Below are 21,545 nucleotides of genomic sequence, written 5' to 3'. Positions count from 1 at the left end.
TTGGAAGCGGCTTTGGGCAAAATCAGCCATTGTAGCAGTGTGGGACTCACCCCTGCAGCGCCTCCTGCTGGTCTCTTCTGGGAATTAGCTTGTTCCAGCTCCAGAGCACCCTCTGCAGGCCAGCGATCCACCTGTTCTCTGGCCCCCGGGTCCTTCCCTGGACCCTGGTGCCCTTTTACCTGGGGTGCTGCCCCCTGGCAGTAACCCCTCAGTCTTAGGGTCTCCCCTCCCTGGGGAACCCCCACCCACTATCCCCACCTTGCCTCAGTACAAGGCTACTGCCAGTCATCGTATAGCCCCGCGCCCTGGGGCAGACTGCAGTATCAACCTACTCATCACTGTCAAGGAGGGTTTGGACCTGCTGCCTTGGCCAACCCTGGGCTGCCCTCTGCAACCCCCAGTACCCCTTGGCCTTCTGCTAGGCCGCAGCCTGGGGCTTTCCAAGCTGGAACTCCCCAGCCCTGCTCCACTCAGGTACTCTGTTTCTAGCTCCCTGCAGCCAGGCCCATCTCCCTCTACAGCTAGAGAGGGACTGCTTGGCCGCTGCCTCACAGCCTTTGTATATAGGGCCAGCTGAGGCCTGATTGGGGTGTGGCCCAGCTGCAGCTGCTTCCCAATCAGCCCAGTTTAGCAGCTCCCAGCCACAGCCTTCTTCTGGGCTGTTTTAAGCCCTTTAGGGCAGGAGCGGGGTAGCCACCCCTCTACAGCCCTGTAAAGCAGTGATGCTACGTCAGCCTGCCGTGGTACCTGGAGACTCAGAGGGGAATGCCACAGCCTGAGAACAGAACACACAGCTCAAACACACAGCACCGCACTTCATCAACGACTTAGATATTGGCATAGAAAGTACGCTTATTAAGTTTGCGGATGATACCAAACTGGGAGGGATTGCAACTACTTTGGAGGACAGGGTCATAATTCAAAATGACCTGGACAAATTGGAGAAATGGTCTGAGTTAAACAGGATGAAGTTTAACAAAGACAAATGCAAAGTGCTCCACTTAGGAAGGAAAAATCAATTTCACACATACAGAATGGGAAAAGACTGTCTAGGAAGGAGTACGGCAGAAAAGGATCTAGGGGTTATAGTGGACCACAAGCTAAATATGAGTCAACAGTGTGATGCTGTTGCAAAAAAAGCAAACATGATTCTGGGATGTATTAACAGGTGTGTTGTGAGCAAGACACGAGAAGTCATTCTTCCGCTCTACTCTGCTCTGGTTAGACCTCAACTGGAGTACTGTGTCCAGTTCTGGGCACCGCACTTTAAAAAAGATGTGGAGAAATTGGAAAGGGTCCAAAGAAGAGCAACAAGAATGATTAAAGGTCTTGAGAACATGACCTATGAAGGAAGGCTGAAAGAACTGGGTTTGTTTAGTTTGGAAAAGAGAAGACTGAGAGGGGACATGATAGCAGTTTTCAGGTATCTAAAAGGGTGTCATAAGGAGGAGGGAGAGAACTTGTTCACCTTAGCCTCTAAGGATAGAACCAGAAACAATGGGTTTAAACTGCAGCAAGGGAGGTCTAGGTTGGACATTAGGAAAAAGTTCCTAACTGTCAGGGTGGTTAAACACTGGAACAAATTGCCTAGGGAGGTTGTGGAATCTCCGTCTCTGGAGATATTTAAGAGTAGGTTAGATAAATGTCTATCAGGGATGGTCTAGACAGTATTTGGTCCTGCCATGCGGGCAGGGGACTGGACTCGATGACCTCTCAAGGTCCCTTCCAGTCCTATAATCTATGAATAAACGGCCGGGGTTTCTACCACACATGGAGCATGGGTCAGGAGCTTGCTCTCTCCCAGGCAGGAAACAAGAATCCACTGGGTCTACTTCCTACAAGGCAGCCATTCCTAGTGGCAGCCGACCAACTGGCTGCAAAGGCTTGCATCGGTCCCAGCTCAGGAAGCTTAAACAATATGCATCATTTATGCAGCTCGAGAGCAGGGGGGGGGGGGGAAATCTGAATTGAAAACAGGCTGGTGTTTCTGTCTGCATGAAATATTCAGCACAACTCTGAGTCCTGCTGCGTGTCAGGGCTCAGGAGCGCTGCATCTCCTCACTCCGCAATCAGACACCGTGACAGCTCACAAAAAAATAACAGATGCACAAGGCGAGAGATACCAGTTCAGGTCAACTGCTCCGATGAAGAGGTGTTTCTCAGCCTCTTCAATATTTAAACTGGGAATGAGACACGGTGAAACCTGATCGCTAATGGTTTCCTGCCTTGCACCGTGGCAGTGACACTGGTAAATTGGAGGTGCTGCTGTGGTAGCTAAAGACACTCAGTGAGGATCAGGGAAGGAGTACATTCCGCTGCAGCCGCTGGAGGTCCAAATCCAGAGCTCCCCTGCACTGCCTGGCGCTAAGGAATGGGGAACAAAACGTATGCTGTCACCCAGAATCCTTCGCTATATGAATTGACTGTATGGGCCAGACTGTGGTGTCAGTTACACTGATGGAAAGCCAAAGCATGTCGATAGGGGTAACAGAGCAAAACCCGGCCCTTTAATGAGTAGGGTCCCTGGGCCAGATCCTCAGTCCCCCCCCGCCCCCCCCAAGGGCTGCTCTCAGTTACCCCAGCAGTAACGGTGCTCGAGGGACATTTCTGCTGGGCTGAGTATTGCCAGAGCACAGGACGTCCTGCTCACGCAGGGTGTGTAGGGAGGGTTCCCCAAGGCAGCTTTCGGCTTTGTCGTGCTCCCCCATTCTAGGGAACAGGAACCTGGAGCAGGAACCTGCCCCTGCTACAGCCGCGTTAGCAACCACTGTGATCGAAACAACAGCCACCAAGCAAGCCCTGCCTGCCAACTGCTTCCTACCATGTCGTTGCTAACACACGTCAAGCTGTAGTGCAGATGAGGTGACTTGAATTCTAACAGCAATTTAGGACCATTTTATTTTTTCGGACTGAATTCTCCTGGTGCATTTCCTCTCCCCCGAGGAAGTGCCACTAATAATGTTTTTATCCATACACTTGCATCCCCAACCCCCTCAGAGTGGATGGGAGAATTAAAAATCACCCGTCAATTTCTCAGTTATTGCAAACAAAATGTCCTTTATGGAAATGTGAAAAGTAGAACCGCATATTGTGTGTGCTTATTCCCATAAAATATTTAGAAAGCGCCTAACGTTTTTATGGCTGTAATTAATCTTGTGTCTTGTTGGTGGAGAGCAGAACATGAAAAAAAATGACTCGGGGATCTGACAGCTCGCTGGATTTTCCAGAGCTGACATACCACGGGCCCCACGCTCCCCTGGGACTGAGGAGAGGGGTGCAACTGCACTCGGAGTTTGATCCTGGGAACCTTGGAAGGATGGTTTGGGATTAAGGGGGGCCCTTGATTAGGCTTCAAAGAGGCCAGATGTCCATTCCTGGTTGCATTATTGGCTCCCTTTGTGACCTTGGGCAAACGGCTTAGGGTCGGCTTTGTGCCGCTTGACTCCTGGGCTGATTTGGCACCTGAGACAGCCCCTGGTGGAAGTTAGAGCAGCCCCCAGTTGCTCTAACTGATGGCAGCCCATCCCGGCTTGCCAAAGGTCCAGCTCAGAATGCTCCTCGCACTATGTCCGGTCCTCAGTCCACCCCCTCTTGCCCTCCCGTGCCAGAGGTTTTTGAGGGGGTAGCATAGGGTCATTTATAGCAGCTCTGCACCGTGGGAGTTCTACCTTGGCCAGTTGTGGCCCCTCATGGCTGGAGCAGCACGTAGGGGCTAGAATCCGTGCCAGTCTCCCTGGGTGAAACGGATCCCACCAGATCTATACCCCACTTTAGCCCTATACAGAGCTGGCCCTCTGCACAGAGGTGAATTTCACACGGGATGCCTCAGTTCCCCAGGGGGACGATACAGCCCTACCTTGCAAGGGGTGTTACGAAGATCGCTCCATTCATGGATCTGAGGCACTCACGCCCGGCAGTGACGAGGCCCATGGAAAAAAGCCTATAAATTAAAAAAAAGCAATAATCTCTCAAAATTGCTTTCGAAGAAATATTGGTCTATAATAAAGCATGAGAACAATCTCATATGTTCTCTGCGTTACCGAGAGAATCACGGAGTGACTTCGGCACCGAAACCAAACAAAGAACTTTCTTAGACAAAGGACCAGAAAATGGTGTGGTTAAAACCACAGGGCTGGGAGTCAGGACACCTGGGTTCTCTTCTCTCACCAAGACGGGGAGCGCTAATATGATCCATAACTGGCATCATCTGACAGAGCCTGGCTTTGGTTGATGGTGTAGATGGACCCATCATGCAAGCGTGCTCTGGCCTTTACCGTTTGATGGGAGCATGACCTGAGAAGGAGCTCGGTAAGATCAGGTTTTAACCCTATTTACCCACAGCTCCCCACTGAAATGCAGCCACCACTGGAATAGTTACAGGTCAACTGCCTCCTAAGCATCCCAGTGTGGGCACGGGGTGGCGCTGCAGCAGCCCTGCCTCAGTTTCCCCCTTTCCAGGCTCCTTAAACGCCACCAGTGCAGAGTCCTTAAAACATTGCCCTTCTGGTTCTAATGTATTGATATAAAATTCAACACACTCAGGTCTGGGGCTTCTCTCAAGAAAGGGTCCAAAGATCTCCAGCACCCTGGGCCCATCCCAGGCCTCCTTTGCTTTTGATAGGCCACTCCCAACCCTATCTGGCAGAATTCCTTTTCCCCCTGCTATCTCAAACTCAATCCTGCAGCTTCGCCCAGGAGAGGGTCCAAGCCCTCCGGCTTCATTCGGGTTCCCTCTGGCTTTTGGCAGGCCAGTCTCAGGCCCCCTCCCGCTCTCTCTGTTTCCTGTTCCCTTCTAGCTCTTTGTAGAGACCAGCTGCCCCCTGTCAGGCCCCATCCAATGGTTGTTAATGAGGCACAGATGCATTGGACCAGTTCCCTCTTCAAGGGCACAGACCACCCTGTGATGTTAACCAGCTGGCACACAGCACGCTCGTTGGAGTAGCCAGGACACAAGAGCTAACCCCTTCCTTCAACCAGCAGTCCCGGGGGTATTTAACGTCCAGACAGAGCAAACAGACGATTAGTGTTAAGGTCCCGTCTGCAAGAACTGTTTGTGGCCAAGTCTCCATCTATCTAAGACAGAAGGACAACGTGCTGAGCTGAACCTCCTGGCATTTTGAACCAGGGTCTCAAGAGAGGCTAAAGAAGAGATTTAGCCCTGGCAGAAATGGATGCAACTTCCATTGGAGCTGATCCGATTATTAATACGGTACTTGCTTGATTGTGATAGCACCTAGAGAAAGCAATCCCATGGCGCTAGGTGCTGTACAAATAGATAAGGAGATAGTCCCTGCCTGGAAGAGCTTGCAATCCAAGTATAAGACAAGAGACCCTAGTTACTCCACTGAAGTCAAAGGAGGTACTAATGCAGTGGTTCTCAATGCGCGGCCCGTGGGGCTGCTTGCAGTCCAATCAGCACATAGCTGCGGCCCATGTGACATCCTCCAGGCCATACAGGTAGTATATATATTGTGTGGATGAGGCTCACATAAAACATATGCTGCATATGTGGCCCTGTGACAGGGTTGGGACTCACCACCTAGCGCCTCCTGCTGGTTGTCTCCGGGAATTAGCTCAGTCCAGCAGAGCACCCTCTCCTGGGGGTGTCCCACCCGCTGTCTCGCCCTTGATTGGTGTCTGAGCCCGCGTTGCTCTCCAGCTTGTGGTGTCCTCTTCAGGACCACTGCCCTCCGGCAGTGCCCCTTAGTCCATCCTCACCCCCTTCCGGGGGGAGGGGGTTTGATCAGCAGTCTCTCTGCGCCCCAGCCACCATGTCCAACCACACCCCCAAAGTCTAATCCAGCCTTATGGTTGGGTGTACTGCAAGGGAGGAAGGGGGGCGGACCCAGGCCCGCCCTCTACTCTAGATCCCAGCCCAGGGACCCTCTGGCAGCAGCCTCACTGTCCTTCTCTCCCCCTAATCTGTCCACTTCCCTGGGCCGCTTCCCCTACGGCCCCTTGCACCAGCTAGGCCCTTCCCTTCAGGGCCTGCAGCCTGGCAGGCTACAGCTCCCTTCTGCTCCCCGAGCCTGGCCAGCTAGTCTCCTAGCTCTGGAGATTGACCTTCCCCTGTCAAAGGCCTGAGACAGACTGACTCTCCTCGCTCTGAGCAGCCTTTTTATAGGGCTGAGCCTGGCCCTGATTGGCTGTCTCCAATCTGGGCCCTGATTGGCTCCCAATAAGCCCTTTTCTAATTGGCTGCCTGTCTGTGCAGGTGCACTGGCCTGCTGCAGCCCACACTCTCAGGGAGTGGGGCAGCCGCCCCACTACAGGCCCACAGTGGTAAATAGGTTGAGAACCACTGTACTAGTGTAACTGAGAGCAGCATCTGGACGTAGGAGTCTTGATCCTTAAACCTTTAACCTGCCCTTTTGGTGAGGATGACAAGATGCAAACCTGCCGTGCTGGTTACACGGGATTCCCAATCCCAGGGAAGCTGTTCTGTGAAACGAAAACGACATCACTATAAAACAGAGTGTGCCCCAGGTCCCGGGTGGCCACACGCACTGAGCATGGACATGGGAGATGGGCAACCCTGTCTGTCAGCTGATAGCTCGAGAAACCCTCATGAGACCTAAATGTGAGAAACGTAGCGTGAACCACACCCATGAAAATGTCGTCGGACGCACACGCGAAAGCCTTACGAGACATGGCTATGAAATCGCTGTGAGATGGGAATGTGAAATTCTCACGAGACTCAAACGTGCAAATAAGTGTGAAAACTCTGACACGTCTCCCTAGGAGCAATCAGAACAGGCCCATGGAAGCGGGCAGCAAAGGAAGAGGGAGCGCTGGAGGTAGCGGGCGCCTGCCAAGATGGAAAGGGAGGGGTGCTGTTAATAAGAAGATCCCGGACCCCGAGAGGGCTGGGAAAATTGTCCTCCTTTGACTTATCCTCTCTGACGGCTACCAGGGCCCTCTCTCTGCTGCTGACTTCGGACCTGTTGCAAATCCTCCAGCACGGAAGCTGCTATTTTAAGCAACCACATTATTCTCAAGAAGCAGGAGGGGGTGAGGAATCCCACAGCAGCCACGTGGTAGAGCAGGGCCGCCAAAGAACAGATCTGGGAGCACAGCCCATGTGATGTCCTAGGAGACATCAAACCTACAGAGCTCACTAGCAAACAAAGCAGCGAGCTGGCTGGTGCCAGCTTTCATTCAAGGGTGGAAGCGACAATGATTGGGGTGGCAAATGCAACCAGTGGATCAATGTGTGTCCCTCTCGCTACACAGCCCAGAGAGGAGGGTCATCTGCTACCTCTCTCCACTCAGGCTTTTAGCTTTGGGGCTCCCTGGTTCGATCCCTGATGTGTCAGCTGCCATGTGGGAATTGGTCCTGCTTTGAGCAGGGGGTTGGACTAGATGACCTCTTGAGGTCCCTTCCAACTCTGATATTCTATGATTCTATGATTCTATGTAAGTGGGGTTTCATCCAGGATCCTCCATCGAGAGGGTGGATGTAACCTGCTGGTGAGTTAGGGTGTTATGTGTCCCCCTCTGTGCCTGGTCCATAGAGGACATGAGTCTGTTCTATCGCTGTGGGGGGACTTTTAGCTCAAGCTTGTGCTTTTTTAGCTCTGGAGATCCCCGGTTCAATTCCCGGTGCGTCAGCCACAGCCACCTTGAGTGAGATTTTCTAAAGCTCTCAGCATTAGCCTAATGCCTCCTGCTGAAGCCAGTGAGACTTTTCCCATGGACTTCGGTGGGGGGAGGGGGATGAGCTTGGCCATTGCTGATCACTTTGGGCAATCTGACCCCATGACCCCACATTTCAGATCTCCATCCTTCAATCCCCTCGCTCTCCTTCCCTCTTGTAAACGGATTCTACATGCGTCCATTTGACCCTGAAAATCTGAAAAGCAAAGACTCACGAGTGGCAATTCACATGTCCCCTCTCGTGGGAGAGTTGTGAGGCTGAGTTAATGAACGTACGGAGAGACAAGGGGGGGTCAGATCTTTTATTGGTCCAGCTCCTGTTGGGGAAAGAGAGGCGCTATCGCGTCTCCACTGAGCTCTTCTTCTGGGCAGAGGCCTTCTTCAGTGCTGCGTAGCTCGAAAGCTTGTCTCTCTCCAATAAAAGCTCTTACCTCATCCTCTTCCCCTCTCTCTAATATCCTGGGACCAACAGGGCTACAACAACACTGCCTGCATTAATGAATGTTTGTCACAGGCCAGGAGAGGGCTCGGCAGGGAGGCGCGAGACAAAGCTGAGGTGAGCCAATCACTAGCGCCCATTCCTGACCCCTGTTTTGGGCCATGCTGGGAGCAGAACATGGAGACTGAGCAGGAATTAAGGCAGAGCAACACGATCTTGTCTCAGCAGCTCAATTCCAACTCCCTGCTAGATGGGAGGGTAACCATGGACGGGGGAGGGAGGAACACATAACAGACCACAGTACGGTTTCCAGCCAAGTGCCAGCTTGCAGATTGGTCAATACCGCGAGCACCATGTAAATTTATAGCCTTGTTTTATTATTCCAAGACATCTGGGCTTTAATCTTCCTTCCGAACCAAACGAAAGGACTCGGCTAACGGCGCCCGGCCCGGGGGGCCGGTTACGAGGCCATCACGCACGTCAGGAATGGCAGATGGGCAGCCGGGAAAATAAATGGGGTAAAACAAGAGCAGGTGACGCATTACATAGCCCAGCGAACAGCCCCGGAGGAGGGAGCCCAGAAGCAAGGGCTGATTTTTCCCAGGGTGGGATGGGGAGCAGCCAGTTGAAGCTCCTCTAAAGCACAAATCCCTCCTCCTCCGCTTGGATCTCACATGTTCCCATTAGGTGTGTGTGTTTATTTATTTTTTTTTTAATGCAGCTGAACACTGAAGCTGGCTCTCTCGCCTGCAGATGCTCAGCGTCAGCTGCCGCCGAGTCCCTTTAAATAGCCGTGGCTAAATCACAGCTCTGTCAGGCGATGCTCTATTTAACCGAAACAGAAGCTGCCTGCCTCCTCCCGCAGCCGCGGCCCGGGGAATCTCTTCCTGAGTCCATTTTCGCAGCGAGTGGCAGCAATAAATAAAATCCATCCGCTCAGTCCTTGAAGTGCCTTCCGCTTGATTACTGCTGCCGAGGCTTTCGCCAAATGCGCGGCGGCCCCGCTGCCAGCAGGCTGTCCCTCGCCCCCCGTTACAGGCTGGGGAAGAAAGGCAGCAGCGGCAGAGACTGAAACGGGCATCGGGCACCGTAGCCGGAAGGGACTAAGCAGTGATCGGAGCCTGTGGTTTTCTGGCCCAGTAGGGTAGAGGCGGGTCGGAGTTACACCCAGAAGGATACGCCAGTCAGAGCCTCCTGCGTGGTGAGATGTACAGTCAAAGCTCTCACGTGGCTTTTTGCAAGAGCTGGGAATGTTAACCCCCTGTCTTGGCCAGATTCCAGCCAGGTTAATGGCATTCCACTTGCCCAGTGTTCATTGCGGTGTGCGGAGGCGTCGCGATAAGGTGCATTCTCAAAAAAGTGGCCACATAAAACTGTAGGAAGGAGCAGGGTCTAGGAATCATAGACTCTCAGGGCTGGAAGGGACCTCAGGAGGTCATCTAGTCCAACCCCCTGCTCAAAGCAGGACCAACCACAACTAAATCATCCCAGCCAGGGCTTTGTCAAGCTGGGCCTTAAAAACCTCTAAGGAAGGAGATTCCACCACCTCCCTAGGGAACCCATTCCAGTGCTTCACCACCCTCCTAGTGAAATAGTGTTTCCTAATATCCAGTTGTTGAATCTGGTCCATTAACTCTATCGCCGGGTTCACTCTCACCACAGAGAAAACGATCAGAACTCTACCAGGAAAGCACATTATTTCATTTATCATCACTCTCAGCCCCAACCAAGGCAATGAAATGACTTGCCTAAGGTCACCCAGCAAAGCAATGGCAGAACCCGAGAGAGAGCCCAGGTCCCCTCATTTTATCCACTAGGCCATACCACTCTCAACTATAGTTTTCTGGTTAGGAAGAAGTTGAGCTTTCAGCTAATCCAAGGCCTGGTCAACTCTGACCATGGAGGGACATGGCCCCTCAGCGCTCTGATGTAAATGCAAGATGCCTTATCTCTTAGGCCAGGTGGTCACTTTTTCACTCTGTCCATCCACTCACGTACTTATATGTCTCCATCACTATCTGAGCACTTCCCGTTAATTACCAGATGACAATGGTCTCTTGCTCTCTCTCATCTTTCTCCACTAAGCTTAGGGGTTTGTCTGCTTGTGATTTTGTTCTTTTAACAAATTAATCTCTGTGCAGGAGAGCGCTACCGGAGGAAGCCAGCTCTGAACATTTCCCATCTGGAAAAGACAGACATTTTCCATGGATTTATCCAAATCTACACAGCGCAAAGTAAAGATTGGCCTGATTTGTTATTTCAAAATATGCGTGGCATGAACCAACACTGAGTCTACCTGTGACCCAGAACCCCAGCTCTGAATCCCCTTCCCCCGAACAAAGAACGTTTACATCTGGATCTAAGCCTCACCGTGCAAAACCCAAATATAGGACTTTCCAGAGCACTCCCTCTGCTCCCATGGAAGCCAGCGGCAGAGTCAGGCCAACGCCCAGCTCACTGGGATATCCCGCCCTACATCTGAACACTCCCACCAAACTCTGGAGCCCTTGGGACTGAAGTCCGTCTCTGGTTCCCAATCCCAGCATCTCAGGCACATCCCCGTTTCAAGAACGCTTTAAATAATATCAGCTCAATCGTATTTGGAAGAGCGCCACTTCCTTCCCAGCCGGAGTATTTTTGGTGGCTTGACGCGGAGTTAATTCTGTAGATGTCGCAGGCTCTTCACACCTAAGCGTGGTATATTTAGAGAACTGTAATGAGGACTGGCTGAGTAATGTAAGGGTTTCCATCTTCCATTAGGACCCATTTATCACACTTTGTAGAGAAGACACAAGGCTGCAGAGTATAGAAAGAGGGTTTATTCATGAGGCTGCCGGACACAGGTTCCCAGACTGACCAAGACAGCCTGTGGGGCCCAGACTCACCACTCGGGGTCTCCCTAACTCCTTGCCTGGACCCAGCAGTGCATGACACATCTTGGGATTCTGTCCCATGCCATGTTCATTTGCACTCCTCCCAGTGCCCCCACTAATTAAAAGCACAAGCACATGAGGGCCTTCTTTCTGTGGCTTTTTGGAAGGCACCTTTGGGAGTCCAAAGCACCAATCCAGCATTAGTTTTTCTTCCGCCAGTCCCATCTGTCACATGCAGCCGAGTCAAATGGGGGGGAGAGATAGCTCAGTGGTTTGAGCATCGGTCTGCTAAACCCAGGGTTGTGAGTTCAATCCTTGAAGGGGCCATTTAGGGAATCTAGGGCAAAAATCTGTCTGGGGATGGGCCCTGCTTTGAGCAGGGGGTTGGACTAGATACCTCCTGAGGTCCCTTCCAACCCTGACATTCTGTGATTCTATGAAAGACATAGAGGTCAAGATGGAAATACCTTCCCTGCAACAGAGCACCTCACCCTCCCTGATTGAACTAACCTCATTATCTCCACACTGATTTATACCTGCCTCTGGAGATTTCCATTACTTGCATCTGAAGAAGTGAGGTTCTTACCCACAAAAGCTTATGCTCCCAATACTTCTGTTAGTCTCAAAGGTGCCACAGGACTCTCTGTTGCTTTTTACAGATTCAGACTAACACGGCTACCCCTCTGATACTTCCCTGCGAGTACCTGAAAGATTGTTACTCTGGTTATACTACTGAGGACATTTCCAAGAGGCCCAGGCAGCGTCCAAGCTGGAAAGCACCTAATTTGCAGTGGATCCCATTTAGGAACAGGAAGGATTTCACAGACAGGGACTCCAGAGGAGGGCAGCCAGCACAGGCCCATACCCCTCTGTCTAGTAAACCTCACAGAGGAGCAAGAGATCAGAGCAGTGCAAACACCAGAGAGCAGCACCAATGCAGCCAGCTCCTGCGCATGGTTTTGTTTTGAAACCAGTGCTGTGGTAGGAGAGTCCGAGATCACACAAAGAACAGATGCTGGTTATTTTAAACTCTACTGTAAACTCATTAAAGCAGCTGTCTGCCGTCCCCCGAAGATGACTGAATTAGAATTCAACTCATCCCAGAATATCACAAAAATATATATGACTATTTGGAAGCAAACTTGTTAGCATTTCAACAAGCTGCATCTGGGAGCCCAGGGACCAGAGGTTTTTGGGAGGAGGGGATGAGGGGATTGTTTCTCATTGTCAAGTTAGGGCACAATTCAGTTGTTTTCAAACAAGCCACGCCACGACCTGCCTCTAATTTAACCTCTCTGGCTCTTTTTGCAGTAAGGAGGCCAGATGTTTCTGCATCACTGTGGGAATCTTGAGCACCAGAGAAACTCGCTGCAGATAACCCGGTGCTCCTCAGAAGGTGCGGACTGGCAGAGGGGAAGCCTTTCTGATCTCCTGGGAATTCCTCTCCGGGGATCAAAGGGTTGAAAGAAAAAAAACTCCTTCCAAATCCAGATGTAAATATAATAGCCCCAAGAGGGCAGAGGGGAGCCGCTGCTGGTGGAGAAATGAAAGCGTCTCACACACCCAGGGGGGTTCTTGGAATACACGGCAGTTTAAATATGTTGGCTTTAGACCACACATTCTGGCTACGGATCCCACAGTGCTTTTATTAGGTCCATTACATAGATTACGGTAGTCTCTAGTAGCCCCAGTTGAGATCAACTCCCCACGGTGCTAGGGGCTGTACCAGAGATGGACCCTTACAGTGTGAATAGACAAGTGTAGACTCTCCCAGCAGTCAGCTGAGAAGGGTATCATAGTCCTCCATTTTACAGATGAGGAAAAACTGAGTCCCACAAGAAGTCAACCTACAGCCATGGGCTTAGAACCCTGACTTCTAGTCCCCCTGGTCTCACCACTCAACAGTACTCTCTCCCAGATCCAGAACACAGGAGTCCTGACTCTTCCCCTCCCCAGCATTCCAACCACTAGGCCCCACTTTCCCAGAGCAAAGACAGTTGGGTAAACTGAGTCACGGGAAGGTGAAGTGAGTTGCCCAAGGTCACACATTGTCAGTGGCAAAGGGCGGGATAAAATGAATTACATGATTGGCATTAATACTATGCCCTTCTCTCGCACCTTGCCTCTGAGGAGCCTGAAGTGCTGTACAAATATTAATGCATTCAGTTCCAGCACACCTTGAGGAGGTAGGTCGGCAGTGCGCAGGTGGGGAAACCGACGCAAAGAGAAGTGAAGCGACTTGCTCAGGATCACCCAGGGAATCCGCGGAAGGGCTGGACGCAGAACCCAGGCGTGCACGGCCCAAGTCCAGTACTCTGACCGCTTCCTGCCTGTCCTTTTCACGGTGACGTTTTTCTGCGGAGCCGAGGGCCGGATGCCATGTTCTGCACAAGGCCGTAGGGATGAAGGGACGAGCCTTTACTGCACGCTGAAAAGAGGAAGCGATAGATTTCCAGCTCAGGCTCATGAAAGGAAATCACGACATTCCTGGCCCTAGAACCCGGAGCACTGTTTTACACTGGTGCAAAGGGAGTGCACTTCAGAACGGTAGCATTTTACATCCATTTTGCCCAGCTGTCAATGACAGGGCGATGGTGAATTGGGCCCAACATCTGCAATAGCCAACACAACCAACTGGTCAGTAAGATGAGAGGTCTGTTAGTTGGGAGCAGGTCATTCATATTCCAGGACACCCCCTGTAAAGATGCTATGATAAGGAGCCACCCAGGTAACCATGATCTTTTGCATTGTGGTGGTGCCTAAACTCAAGGGTGACCACCTTTTCAAAAGGCAAAAGCGGGACACATGCACGAGCCCCGCCTACTCTGTGGCCCCACCCTCCCCTTCTCCCGAGACCCCGCCCCTGCCCCTGCCCCTCTTCATCCCCTGGGCCCCCACCCCTCGTTTCTCCTCTTCCCCCCGAGGCCCTGCGCCCTGCCCAGGCTGGAAGCCAGAGCTGGGCCGTGGTAAGAGCCACCCAAGGAGCCCAGGCCACTGTGAGGAGTCCCGGACCCTCTGCCTTCCCTCTGCAGTGAAGACTAATACAAAGCATTCATTTAGCTTCTCTGCTATGGCCTTGTCTTCCTTGAGCACTCACTGACTGTTTGGCAGGTATCCTGCTTCTGATGTACTTAAAAAATAATTGCTGTTAGTCTCTGTGTCCTTAGCTAGTTGCTCTTCAAATTCTTTCTTGGGCTGCCTAATTATACTTGTAGTCTTGACTTGCCAGCGTTTGTGCTCCTTTCTATTTTTTTCAGTAGGATGGGACTTCGATTTTTTAATGTTTTGACTTTAACCACCTTTTTACTCTGCTGTTTAGCCATGGTGGCATTTTTTGGTCCTCTTACTGTTCTTTTTATTTGGGGTATACCTTTCGTTTGAGACTTTATTGTGGTGTTATTAAATAATTTCCATGCAGTTTGCAGGCATTTCACCCTTGTTACTGTTCTTTTTCATTTCCATTTAACTAGCTTCCTCATTTTTGTGTCATTCCCCTTTTTGAAGTTAAATACTACTATGATGGGTTTCTTTGGCATTTTCCCGCTACCAGGCTGTTAATTTAATTACATAGGTTGGACATTAGGAAAAAGTTCCTAACTGTCAGGGTAGTTAAACATTGGAATAAATTGCCTAGGGAGGTTGTGGAATCTCCATCTCTGGAGATATTTAAGAGTAGGTTAGATAAATGTCTATCAGGGATGGTCTAGACAGTATTTGGTCCTGCCATGAGGGCAGGGGACTGGACTCGATGACCTCTCGAGGTCCCTTCCAGTCCTAGAGTCTATGAATTATGGTCACTATTACCCAACAGTTCAGCTATATTCACCCCTTGGACCAGATCCTGTGCTCCACTTGGGACTAAATCAAGAAGTGCTTCTTCCCTTGTGGCTTCCAGGACAAGCTATTCTGAGAATCAATCATTTAGGGTGTCTATAAATTTTATCTCTGAATCCCATCCTGAGGTGACATATCCTCAATATGAGGATAGTTGAAATCCCCCTTTATTATTGCCTTTAGAGCCTCTCTAATCTCCCTGAACATTTCACAATCACGGTCACCAACCTGGTCAGGTGGTTGGTAGTATATTCCCACTGCTGGCGTTGAGCTTTTCCAGGAGGAGAAAGTCCCTCTGTCCCCACCTCGGAGCTAAGGGCTGTGGGAGGCAGGAGACAGGAGCAAAAGAATCTAGGAATCTCCATCTCTCCCCTGGCACCAGGGAGGTAGAGCTCTGAGCTGACTCAATTTAGACGTCCAAATATTTAAACAGCAAAGAAGCGGAGGGGAGGGGGGAGGGATTAGGCGGGTTTCATTTCAGGATCAGTTAATAGTTAAGGAATCCAAGTAACTGTTTAAAAGCTCCCGCAAGTGACAGCAGAAGGCTTCTGAGACCTTCCTCTCTCTAACAGAGACGTTAACCTTTCAAAGCAACTCCCAACCTCCCACCTGGAGCCGTCCAGGGACAGTCCATTGTGCTGTTGAACAAAGAGCTCTGGTTATTACTCGCAAGTGAATGACAAGGATGAGCTTTAAATAAAAGAGATCAATAATCATATATCAACAGCTCGCACGGGGCCTTGGCTGGTGGGGGAGGAGAGGAGGCCGGGGTGGGAGGGGGAAGGAACTATCTAATCGGTGGGTCACTGTGATCACAGGAGTTATTAAAAGAGTAGTTAAGAAGACACTGATTGGGCTTTTAATCTCTCCTCTCTGCATGTAGGTCCCCAGGGCTGTGCATTCATTTAACTCCAGAATTCAGTTACGGCAGAGCCACACACAGTGATCCGGGGAGAGCCAGGAGACTTCTCCTCAGAAAGCGCCTGCATGATAAATACCAGGCTGAACGGTATCTCCGGCAGGTGTAAACCGGCATCGCTCCAGCTGGATCCACCGGCTGAGGATCTGGCCCCTCGATTACATTAGCTACCAAAAGTCTGCAGACTGAGGCCCGTTTACTCCACTCTGGCAGCATAAAGGGGATGGAGACATCCCCCTGGAAATACCCGCTGTGCAGGGGACCTCCCTGGCTAGTTACGGGTCTACCCTGGTCATGCGCTGAGCCCCCACTGTGGGGTTGGATCGGGGGCAGGGCTGGAGTGTGCCGCACAATGGTAATTCTCTGCTTGCCAGGCCCCAGCGGGGCCCATGTGACGCAGAGCATAAGTCGCAGCAGCCCGAAGGCTGCTCTCACTTACATCAGGGGGCCAGCAGGCCACATTAAACGCACTCACACCCAGTCCCTGCCCCCCAGCACAGGAATGGAGGAGCGGAGACTCAGGCCCCACCGGTCCGGTAGCATGACGGTAAATGAAGAAGGTTCCCATACTCGTCTTTTTTCCCCCCCCACAGTGAAAGCTCAGCGCTATAGTGCCCATGGTGTAACGAGCTGGATGGATCTCAGCCTGGGCCCTGGTGAGCCAGTGTCCCACAAAAGCACCACTGCAACTGGCCCCCTTGGTGACACTCCTGGGAGAAAGGCCTGACTGGGCCAAAGAAATCAAAGTCTTCTCGACCCCCAAGAGGCGATTGCTCTGGGTCAGGCCTGCTGCCCATTGGTAGGGTAGCAGAAGATGCTGCTGCAGTCGCCCTTCTGGCACCTGACCTGTGAATAAACCAGGATTCCAGTCTCTGCGCCAGCACTGAGCTCACTTTATGCTGCGCAGAGAGTTAAAAACGTTCCTAAGGAGTGACTCAGCATTGGAGCCTGGCCCATATCCGTGTGGAAGGGAGAGGAGACTACGATAGGATTTCACCCCTTCCTGACACCAGCAAAGCTTCCGAGAGACTGTGTCCTATCGGAGAGTGGATCCGGTGGATGTGAACCAGCAGAGGCAGCAGGCAGCTCTCCTGCGCTGATTTCACCGTGTGGGATTATTCTCTAGATCAGGTTAGAGAAGCAAAAAGCAGGAAGGGCAGCTCCAGCAAACAGCGAAGGCTGCCAGAGCAGAGCAGGAAAAGAATGCTGATAACAACAGGATGGTTCTGTCTCCCTGAGCAGAAGCGGGATGTGGAATGATAAAAGTGGTACTCAATTTACAGAGCTAATTAAAGAACCCAGACAAATAATAACAATCCCTTGATCTTATATAGTATTTTCCACCCGCAGATCTCAACGCGCTTTACAAAGCAAGTCAGTGGCATTATCCCATTTTACAGATGGGGAAACTGAGGCACTGAGTGGGCTGGGACTTGACCAAGGTCACCCAGCAAAGCAGTGGTAGAGTCAGGAACGGAATTGAGGCCTTCTGAACCTGAGTTCAGTGCTCAGTGCTCTAGGCTACACTGCAGTGCAAACTAGTTTCTATGCCAATCCATGTGAGCCAGGCTGGGAGCAACTAGGAAGCCACAACAGCCTTCCAGCAGGTGGGGCAAATTCTCTTCTCAGTGACGCAGCTACAGCCTCCAGGGGACTGGGAGCAGAATCTGGAGCAGCTGTGAAAGGCTGCAGTGAAATTCCTTTGTGAGGGAGCTGCCCCCCTGCAGCAGGGAGGCACGCAAAGACCAGAGGAAGTTATGGAAGAAGAGAAGGGTGCAGTGGGAGAGGAAGGGTGGACCGGTGGTGATGGCGTTAGCGTGGGATTCAGGAGGCCAAGGCTCATCTTGCAGCTCTGCAAACCGTGACTTTATGCCTCAGTTTCCCATCTGTAAAACAGGGATAAAAGCCCTGCCCTTCTCATAGACAGCTATGAGCCTATCGTTTGCAGGGAGGCGTTTATTTAAGAGATCAGGTCCGCAGGGAGAGAATGTTGTCACAGGATAATGGTGTCCTGCTGCTAGATAAGTGAGGAGAAAAGAGCTCCCAGGGGTACCGATCTTCTGACAGAGTTCTGCTGGGACGACTCTTGCTGCTAAACCGGATAAGGTACTCCGATAGCATCGCTTACTTTTGTCTGATGATGCCGAAGAATGGCCACGCCTCCTCCCATCCTGATGGAACAGCAGGCATTCTGATTGGCTCCAAGAAGCCCGTTGGCTCCTCCCATCGACAGCAACGGGATTCCTCAGCTGAGGAACGGCTGAAGGATCAGGCCCTAGTGTTATAATTTAGCCAGTTGCAGAACGTCGCGATAAAGCACACTCTCTGCTCTGCCTCGAATTACTTGGTTTCGAGTTCATAAAATAACAGCGGAGCAAATCCAGGCACATTAAGTTCTGTTACAGCTGTCACAATGCTGCACATGGTAGCTGCTTGGAACTTCAATAGGACTTAGATCCCCCAGCTCAGAAAGCACAGGCCCTGCCATCTGAGATAAAGCAGAATCTCCATGAACAGCTAGTAGTCTAGAGCCTATGACACACACGTTAAGGAGATATGACTTCTGCAGAGGACACCATCTTATTAGAGGGGACCAGCTCACCCCAGGGATGGCTAGGAAGCTGCACCGTGCCTTTCCCCCATAGGTCATGGGTTTGGATCTGGCGCAAGTCATTAGGAGTTGGAAATCTTTATGGGTTGATGGTCTTTGAGGGAAATGATGTGATAGTCTCCCTGCCCATTCCTAGCAGACTGGGTGTGGGGGTCCACGTCACAAAACATGGCCTCCTCGTTGGCAAGGCCTGGATGGGAGTGAATCTTGGACTATTCTCCTAAGCCCCAGTGCTGCAAAAGGAACTATGTGGGAACAGCATTTATTTCAATGGGAGTATGAGGGTAGGCTCTGTTTGAGATCAAGGTCTTATGTGGGAAAAGCAGACTGGTTTTTTGGAGAATTCAAACTCTCTCCCTGAACCTAAGTTCATTTCTAGAGCCGATGCACCCGATTCTCAGCTGGTGCAAATTAACGTAGCTCCATTGACTTCAACCGAGTTCAAGCAATTTACACCTGCTGTGGACCAAGATCGACATTTTTTTTCATGCCTCTGAAACATTTTGACAGAATCCCCGCCCCCCGTGTGCCTAGTTTCCAGCGAGGACCAAAGACTCAGAACATCTGTCTTGTGAGCAAAAATTCACAGCGAAGCCGTCGGACCTTGGGCCGAAGTTTCATCTCACACTGGTTCATCGCTCCAGCGCAGGTGCTCCTGATTGACACTGCTGGGGCCAGGCCTAGGGCTTTTCATTCGCGCCTGCAAAAGCCTGATTGGCACCATAGAACATAGACAAGAAATGATCAAATTCACCCCAGACACGTGCAGCAAGGAAGTTGCGGACATTAGTAGGATTGGATCCCTCCTTCCTACCGCAAAGCAGATTCTGAAGCAACCTCAGTGGCCCCCACCTGCACCGCCAAAGAGCTCATGAAGTGCAGACATAAGCGCCGACTCCAGGGGTGCTCCGGGGTGGGAGCACCCACAGAAAAAAAATAGAGGGTGCTCAGCACCCAGCAGCGGGCCCCGCCGATCAGCTCCTTCCCCTACCCCCCACCCACCATTGATCAGCTGTTCAGCTGCATGCAGGAGGCGCTGGGGAGGAGCAGGGGCAGGACGAGGTGGAGCGAGGGTGGGGCACATGAGGGGGAGGGGGTGGAGTGGGGGCGGGAAGAGGTGGGCTGGGGCCTTGGGGGAAGGGGTGGGGCCTGGGGCAGAGCAGGGGTCGAGAACCCCGGGGAAATTAGAAAGTCAGTGCCTCTGAGTGCAGACAAGAGAAGTCCATTGGTCCAAAGCCCAAGGGCCAGGAATCCTGCTAGAAGCAGACAGGAGTGTGCATGAGAAGGGGCAGTGCTGGTGGGAGAGACAGAGGCAGACACTAGCCATGGGTCTGTCTCCTTTTTATTATTGGCCTAATCCAGAGATCATTGAGTCCTTTCCATTGACTGCAATGGGCTTCGGCTAGAGCTCTACGTCCTGAGCCGGAACGGCGGCTCCACAAGCTCCCAGAGCAGACGCGTGCTACACAGCTGCTGGACCGGCATGAGCTGTGGGCGGTGCTACAAGAGGAAGCGTGCCAAGTGAGGGTGGTCTGAGCAGTGGTGGTCCCACATCATCTGCACAGAGTGCAGCAGACGCAGCTTACACGCACCGGGCTGAGATTTTCTGCGTGTGCTGCTGCTGACCCAGCTGTTTCCTGCAGAGATCCCTCCTCCAGGCATCAGGAGCTGTCTGCAGGTTCTGAACAGTACAACGCCATGGATTCACCTTCCGCGATGGCGCCACCCATTGACCTCCTCCTGAGCACAACCATTTCTTCCGAGCATAAGCCATTCATATGGATTTCCCCTGGAGATGCTGTATTATATCCTGCAGTGTAGCTGTAGAGGGTGTGTCTACACTGCAAGATAAGTCCAGGGTTCGAACTCAGGCCCAAGACTAACCCCCCTTACCATTTACACAAATCACGCTAACCCAGCGCTCAGACCCAGGACCCCACGGGAGTAGAGGGGCCAAGCCAGAGTCAAGCTGTGACCCCTGGTTCAAGCTGTATTGCTTTGCAGTGTAGACATAGCCCCACTGGATTGATTCTCTAGGAGTCCACCAAAAGTATCCCACAACCCCACAGGACAACTTTCTTAGTCCTCTGGACAGGGCCGCCCAGAGGATTCAGGGGGCCTGGAGCAAAGCGGGGGAGCGGACATTAAAAAAGGCGCCACCCGCTGCAGCGCTTGTACTCACTGGGCGGCGCTCTGAGTCCGCGGCGGCGGCGGCGGGTCCTTCACTCGCTCCGAGTCTTCAGCGGCGGCGGGTCCTTCACTCGCTCTGCGTCTTCGGCAGCACTGAAGGACCCGCCGCTGAAGTGCCACCGAAGACCCGGACCGCCACCGGGTGAGTAGTCAGCGAAGATATTCTCGGCCAGGGCTCGCGGGGCCCTGGGCCTGGGGCAAACTGCCCCACTTGCCCCCCCTCTCTGGGCGGCCCTGCCTCTGGACAGTCAAGTTTGGTGAACAATCAAATTTTCCCCAAGTGCATCATGAACAAAGGCCTCAAGCGGCCACATTTTGGGAGGGTGCTAGGAAGTTTGGGATATGGGTGGTTAGACTCAGGCCCGTATAATGCGGTGTAGATGCTGGAGCCCCAGGTTGGGACCCAATATTCAACAATTCCTAACTTGGGGTTACAAATGTGTGTAGACGGTCAAGCCTAGATTAACAAACCGAGAACCTGCTAACTAGAGTTCGTCTAACTCTGGGCTTCCATTGCAGGGTAGACATACACAGAGTGACCTCAGTCACCACAGGGTTCTCTCCTAAGGCTCTACATTACCCACCATCACCACACGTCCATGAGGCTACAGTTTGACCCCAGAAGTGGCTGCACAAAGATGCCTTGAGGAAAGGTCATTCTTGGGAAACTGACCCGAGAACTTTAAGAAGAGCGTGCAAATTGCACCTGTGTCCTGGCCCTGATCCTGAGAGCTGTCCAGAAGACAACAACTCCATTCCACAGCTACTTTTGAGGCTCAGAAATGTGGCTTCGTTCCTCATTGGAACAAAAATAAAACATTTCCACCAGCTTCACAAAACTGAACTGTGTCAGAACATCTGTACTTGGATTGAAAAATCTGAGCTTTACGATTTGGGTTTCCCACCCATTCTCAGACAGAAATGACCAAAAAATAAAATAAAAAAAACCCCTTCCAGATGAAAATTTCATTGAAACCGTTCCATCTCCACAAAAGGTTTTGGCTTTGATGAAATGGCATATTT

The 21,545-nt window shown here is 51.7% G+C and overlaps 2 long non-coding RNA genes across 2 annotated transcripts; both read right to left on the bottom strand.

Annotated features, from left to right (window-relative positions):
• Positions 1 to 3,852: 3,852 nt before the first annotated feature.
• LOC135977462 (uncharacterized) lies at positions 3,853 to 6,072 on the bottom strand. Its single transcript, XR_010594965.1, has 2 exons — positions 5,537 to 6,072; positions 3,853 to 3,940 (listed from the first exon to the last, which is right to left on the bottom strand). It is a non-coding gene; the product is annotated as an uncharacterized LOC135977462 (long non-coding RNA).
• Positions 6,073 to 12,386: 6,314 nt separating this feature from the next.
• LOC135977450 (uncharacterized) lies at positions 12,387 to 15,196 on the bottom strand. The gene is made up of 2 exons (XR_010594942.1): positions 15,031 to 15,196; positions 12,387 to 13,396 (listed from the first exon to the last, which is right to left on the bottom strand). It is a non-coding gene; the product is annotated as an uncharacterized LOC135977450 (long non-coding RNA).
• Positions 15,197 to 21,545: the final 6,349 nt, after the last annotated feature.

Source organism: Chrysemys picta, chromosome 25 (assembly GCF_011386835.1).
Source record: "Chrysemys picta bellii isolate R12L10 chromosome 25, ASM1138683v2, whole genome shotgun sequence".
Taxonomy (NCBI): Eukaryota; Metazoa; Chordata; order Testudines; family Emydidae; genus Chrysemys; species Chrysemys picta.
This window is presented reverse-complemented; position numbering and strand designations above follow the sequence as displayed.